The sequence below is a fragment of the Arachis stenosperma genome, chromosome 9 (genome assembly GCF_014773155.1).
Source record: "Arachis stenosperma cultivar V10309 chromosome 9, arast.V10309.gnm1.PFL2, whole genome shotgun sequence".
Lineage (NCBI taxonomy): Eukaryota > Viridiplantae > Streptophyta > Magnoliopsida > Fabales > Fabaceae > Arachis > Arachis stenosperma.
Window position 1 is genome coordinate 99,933,930 of NC_080385.1, and position 6,604 is coordinate 99,940,533.

The 6,604-nt window shown below is 41.7% G+C and overlaps 1 non-coding gene across 1 annotated transcript; it reads right to left on the minus strand.

Annotated features, from left to right (window-relative positions):
* Nucleotides 1-3,099: 3,099 nt before the first annotated feature.
* Nucleotides 3,100-3,207, minus strand: LOC130952237 (small nucleolar RNA R71). Its single transcript, XR_009074417.1, has one exon. It is a non-coding gene; the product is annotated as a small nucleolar RNA R71 (small nucleolar RNA).
* Nucleotides 3,208-6,604: the final 3,397 nt, after the last annotated feature.

A 6,604-nucleotide genomic window follows, 5' to 3' on the forward strand; every position in this document is an offset into this window, starting at 1 on the left:
TGCAATTACTATTGTTCTTCTATTCAATTCCGCTTGTTCTTTTACCAAGATATCACTTGTTCTTCAACTTGATGAAGGTGATGATTGACACTCATCATCATTCTCACCTATGAACAAGGTGACTGACAACCATTCTTGTTCTACAAGCATTCGAGGCTTGGTGAATATCTCTTGGATTTCTGATTGCATGATGCATGGTTGATCGCCTGACAACCGAGTGCTCGCCTGACAAACGAGCCAGCCATTCCGTGAGATCAGAGTCTTCGTGGTATAGGCAAGAACTGATGGCGGCATTCAAGAGAATCCGGAAGGTCTAACCTTGTCTGTGGTATTCTGAGTAGGATTCAATGATTGAATGACTGTGCCGTGCTTCAAACCTGTAACCTGCTGGGCGTTGGGGACAGACGCAAAAGAGGGATTCTATTCCGGTAGGGGAGGGAACCAAACCGGTGATTGGCAGTACTGTGACAGAGTGCGTGCATTAGCTTTCACTGCGAGGATGGGAGGTAGCCATTGACAACGGTGAAACCCTACACGAGCTTGCCATTGAAAGGAGTAAGAAGGATTGGATGAAGACAGTAAGAAAGCAGAGAGACGGAAGGGAAGGCATCTTCATACGCTTGTCTGAAGCTCCTACACCAATGATATACATAAGTATCCCTATCTTTATCTTATTACTTTATTCATCATCTATACCCATTTGAGTCTGCCTGACTGAGATTTACAAGATGACCATAGCTTGCTTCATACCGCCAATCTCCGTGGGATCGACCCTTACTCGCGTAAGGTTTATTACTTGGACGACCCAGTGCACTTGCTGGTTAGTTGTGCGAAGTTGTGTTTATGCCATGGTAGTGAGCACCAAGTTTTTGGCGCCGTTGCCGGGGATTGTTCGTGTTTTGAAAAGTATTGATCACAATTTCGTGCACCAAGTTTTTGGCGCCGTTGCCGGGGATTGTTCTTGTGTATGGACAACTGACGGTTCATCTTGTTGCTTAGATTAGGCATTTATTTTTTTCGAAATTCTTGAAGATGAATTCTAGAGTTTCATGATGATTTGCTGAAATCTGGCTGGCTGTAAAGCCATGTCTAATTTCATTGGACCGAGGTTTCAACTTATCATCACAAGAGCTTGTTGATCTTGCTTTTGGAGCAGTGATCTGCTAAGGCTTGGCTGGCCTTTGGCCATGTCTAGTGTTTTGGACCGAAGCTTTCTTTGAAAGCTTGGCTGGCTGTGAAGCCATGTCTAATTCCTGGACCGGAGTCTTAGACTAGCATTGCACTGATTCCTGGAATTCTCATTAAGAATTTTGATATCTTTTTCCACTTAATTTTCGAAAAAAAAAACACAAAAAAAAATTAGAAAACCATAAAAACCAAAAATATTTGATGTTTCTTGCTTGAGTCTAGTGTCTCATCTTAAGTTTGGTGTCAATTGCATGCATTCATTCATGTGTCTTAAGGATCTTCAAGTAATTCTTGATGATTTCTTACTCTGATCTTTGAATTCTTTTGACTTGAGTGTTTATGTGTCTCATATAGTGTCAATAGTATACAAACTGCTAAGTTTGGTGTCTTGCATGCATTGTTATTTGATTCTTGTTGCATTTTGATTATTAAAAATCCAAAAATATTTTTTATTTGTGTCTTTTCAAGTCAATAATACAGAGAATTGAAGATTCAGAACATACTGCAGAGGAATTATACAGAAAAAGCTGGGCATTCGAAAATGCCCAGTGAAGAAGGCAGACTGGCGTTTAAACGCCAGCCAGGGTACCTGGTTGGGCGTTTAACGCCCAAAAAGGGTGCATTTTGGGCGTTAAACGCCAGAATGGATACCATTCTGGGCGTTTAACGCCAGGATGGTGCTAGGGGGAAGATTTTGTTTTTCAAATCAATTTTTTTTTCAAGTTTTCAAAGTTTTTCAAAATCAAATCTTTTTCAAATCATATCTTTTCAATCAAATGTTTTCAAAATCAATTTCCTTTTTCAAAGATACTTACTAACAATTAATGATTTGATTGAACATTTTTTGCCTTTTCTATTGAGGAAGGTTTCATGTTTGACTCATATCTTTTCTTGTTAGGCAAGTCATTGATTTTTCAAATCAAATCTTTTTAAAATTGTTTTCAAATCATATCTTTTAAAATTGTTTTCAAATCAAATCTTTTTAAAACCATAACTTTTCAATCATATCTTCTTAATCACATCTTTTTCAAAATAGTTTTCAATCAAATCTTTTTTATTTCTAATTTAAAAATCTTTTTCAAAAATCACTTGGTTTCTTTCCCACTTTGATTTTCGACAATCAATTAATGTTTTTCAAAAAATGTTTTCAAAATATTTTAATTAATTTTCGAAAATCTTCTTCCCTCCTTCTCACATCCTTCTATTTATGGAGTACCACTCCTTCTCAATGCACAATTCGAACCTTATCTAAGTAAAGTTCGAATTCTTCTTCTCCTTCTTCTTTCTATTTCTCTTTTCCTCTGACACCTCAAGGAATCTCTATACTGTGACATAGAGGACTCCACATTTTCTTGTTCTCTTCTCTTTCATATGAGCAGGAGCAGAGACAAAGGCATTCTTGTTGAAGCTGACCCTGAACCCGAAAGGACCTTGAAGAGAAAACTAAGAGAAGTCAAAGCACAACTCTCTTTAGAGGACCTGACCGAATTCTTCAAGGAAGAAGAAGACATGGCAGCCGAAAACAACAATAATGCAAACAATGCAAGGAAGGTGCTGGGTGACTTTACTGCACCTACTCCTGATTTTTATGGGAGAAGCATCTATCCTGCCATTGGAGCAAACAACTTTGAGCTTAAGCCTCAACTGGTTTCTCTAATGCAACAGAATTGCAAGTTCCATGGACTTCCAATGGAAGATCCTCATCAGTTTTTAGCTGAATTCTTGCAAATCTGTGACACAGTCAAGACTAATGGGGTTGACTCTGAGGTCTATAGACTGATGCTATTCCCTTTTGCTGTAAGAGACAGAGCTAGGATATGGTTGGACTCTCAACCTAAAGAAAGCCTGGACTCTTGGGAAAAGCTAGTCAATGCCTTCTTGGCAAAGTTCTTTCCACCACAAAGATGGAGTAAGCTTAGAGTGGAAGTCCAAACCTTCAGACAGAAGGATGGAGAATCCCTCTATGAAGCTTGGGAAAGATACAAACAATTGATCAGAAGATGTCCTTCTGACATGCTTTCTGAATGGAGCATCATAGGTATTCTATGATGGTCTCTCTGAACTGTCCAAGATGTCTTTGGATAGCTCTGCTGGAGGATCTTCATCTGAAGAAGACGCCTACAGAGGCTCAAGAGCTAATTGAGATGGTTGCAAATAACCAATTCATGTACACTTCTGAAAGGAATCCTGTGAACAATGGGACAAGTCAGAAGAAAGGAGTTCTTGAGATTGATGCTCTGAATGCCATATTGGCTCAGAACAAGATATTGACTCAACAAGTCAATTTGATTTCTCAAAGTCTGTCTGGAATGCAAAATGCACCAAGCAGTACTAAGGAGGCTTCATCTGAGGAAAAAGCTTATGATCCTGAGAACCCTTCAATGGAAGAGGTGAATTACCTAGGAGAACCCTATGGTAACACCTATAATTCTTCATGGAGAAATCACCCAAATCTTCATGGAAGAATCAAGAGAGACCTCAACAAGGTTTCAATAATAATGGTGGAAGAAACAGGTTTAACAATGGCAAACCTTTTCCATCATCTTCTCAGCAACAGACAGAGAATCCTAAGCAGAACCCCTCTGACTTAGCAACCATGGTCTCTGATCTAATTAAAACCACTCAAAGTTTCATGAATGAAACAAGGTCCTCCATTAGAAATTTGGAAGGACAAGTGGGACAGCTGAGCAAGAAAGTTACTGAACTCCCTCCAAGTACTCTTCAAGCAACACAGAAGAAAATCCAAAAGGAGAGTGCAAAGCCATCAATATGGCGATTTGGAGAGGAAGGGAGGAAGTGAACGCCACTGAGGAAGACCTCAGGGGGGTGCACTAGCCTCCAATGAGTTCCCCAATGAGGAACCATGGGAATCTGAGACTCAACATGAGACCATAGAGATTCCATTGGACTTACTTCTGCCTTTCATGAGCTCTGATGAGTATTCTTCCTCTGAAGAGGATGAGTATGTCACTGAAGAGCAAGTTGCTAAGTACCTTGGAGCAATCATGAAGCTAAATGACAAGTTATTTGGAAATGAGACTTGGGAGGATGAACCTCCTTTGCTCACCAAAGAACTGGATGACTTGTTAGGCAGAAATTACCTCAAAAGAGACAAGATCCTGGGAAGTTTTCCATACCTTGTACCATAGGCACCATGACCTTCAAGAAGGCTCTGTGTGACTTAGGGTCAAGTGTAAACCTCATGCCTCTCAGTAATGGAGAAGCTAGGGATCTTTGAGGTACAAGCTGCAAGAATCTCATTAGAGATGGCAGACAACTCAAGAAAACAAGCTCATGGACTGTAGAGAATGTTTTGGTAAAGGTTGAAGACCACTATTCCTGCTGATTTCATAGTCCTAGAGACTGGGAAGTGCATGGATGAAACCATCATCCTTGGCAGACCCTTCCTAGCCACAGCAAAGGCTGTGATTGATGATGATGGAGGTGAACTGATCATTCAAGTGAATGAAGAATCCTTTGTTTAAGGGCTCAAGGATATCCCTCTGTCACCATAGAGATGAAGCATGAAGAGCTTCTCTAAAATCAGAGTCAAGAAGAGCCCCCACAGTCAAACTCTAAGTTTGGTGTTGGGAGGCCACAACCAAACTCTAAGTTTGGTGTTGAACCCCCACATTCAAACTCTAAGTTTGGTGTTGGGAGGTTCCAACATTGCTCTGAGTATCTGTGAGGCTCCATGAGAGCCCTCTGTCAAGCTACTGACATTAAAGAAGCGCTTGGTTGGGAGGCAACCCAATGATTATTATAATTTATATAGTTTCTTTTGTTATTTTATGTTTTTTGTAGGTGATGATCATAAGAAGTCACAAAATCCATTGAAAAAGCAAAAAAAAAAACAAATGAAAAACAGGAAGAAAAACAGCACACCCTGGAGGAAGATTTGCTGGCGTTCAAACGCCAGTAAACCTAGCAGTTGGGCGTTTAACGCCCAGTCTGGCACCATTCTGGGCGTTTAACGCCAGAAAGGGGCACCAGACTGGCGTTAAACGCCAGAAAAGGGCAAGAACTGGCGTTAAACGCCAGGAATGGGCACCAGCCCGGCGTTTAACGCCAGAAAGGCTCAAAACGTGATTTTGAGCAACATTGGTGCAGGGATGACTTTTCCTTGACACCACAGGATCTGTGGACCCCACAGGATCCCCACCAACCCCCACCACCACTCTCTCTCTTCTTCCTCCATTCACCAGTCACCTCAATACCTCTTCCCCAAAACCCCTTCACCTATCAAATCCCATCTTTCTCTTCACAACTCACATCCATCCTTCATTTTCCCACAACCAAAACACCACTTCTCCCCCTCTTTGGCCGAATACACCACCATCTCCCTCTTCCTCATTTCTTCTTCTTCTACTCTCTTCTTTCTTCTTTTGCTCGAGGACGAGCAAACATTTTAAGTTTGGTGTGGTAAAAGCATTGCTTTTCATAACCATTATGGCATCCAAGGCCGGAGAAACCTCTAGAAAGAGGAAAGGGAAGGCAAAAGCTTCCACCTCCGAGTCATGGGAGATGGATAGGTTCATCTCAAGGGTGCATCAAGACCACTTTCTAGGAAGTTGTGGCCTTGAAGAAGGTGATCCCGAGGTACCCTTTTCACTCAAAAAGGGTGATATCCGGAGATCCGCCATGAGATCCAAAGAAGAGGTTGGGAAAGTACTTACCAACCCATTCAACAAGTTGGAATCTTGATGGTTCAAGAGTTCTATGCCAATGCATGGATCACCAAGAACCATGATCAAAGTGTGAACCCGAATCCAAAGAATTATCTACTATGGTTCGGGGGAAATACTTGGATTTTAGTCCGGAAAGTGTGAGGGTGGCGTTCACTTGCCTATGATGCAAGGAGATGAACATCCTTACACAAGAAGGGTCAACTTGATCAAAGGTTGGACCAAATCCTCACATCATATGTGAAGAGGGCGCACAATGGAAGAGAGATTCAAGAGGCAGCCGGTTCAATTGAGAAGGCATGACCCAACCCGTGGCTAGAGGATGGTTGGAGTTATCCAACGCTCAATCATCCCACTAGCAACGGTCTGAAGTTACTTAGACCGGGCCATCATGATCCATAGCATCATGATTAGAGAAGAAGTGGAAGTTCATGAGGTCATAGCCCAAGAACTCTACAGGTGGCGGATAAGTCCTACCTTAGCAAGGTTAGCCTTTCCTCACCTCATTTGTCACCTCTGTTATTCAGTTGGAGTTGACATAGAGGGAGACATCACCATTGATGAGGATAAGCCCATTACCAAGACAAGGATGGAGCACACAAGAGACCTCTCATCATGAGATCCCTGAGATACCTCAAGGGATGCACTTTCCTCCACAAGACTATTGGGAGCAACTAAACACCTCCCTAGGAGAATTAAGTTCCAACATGGGACAACTAAGGGTGGAGCAC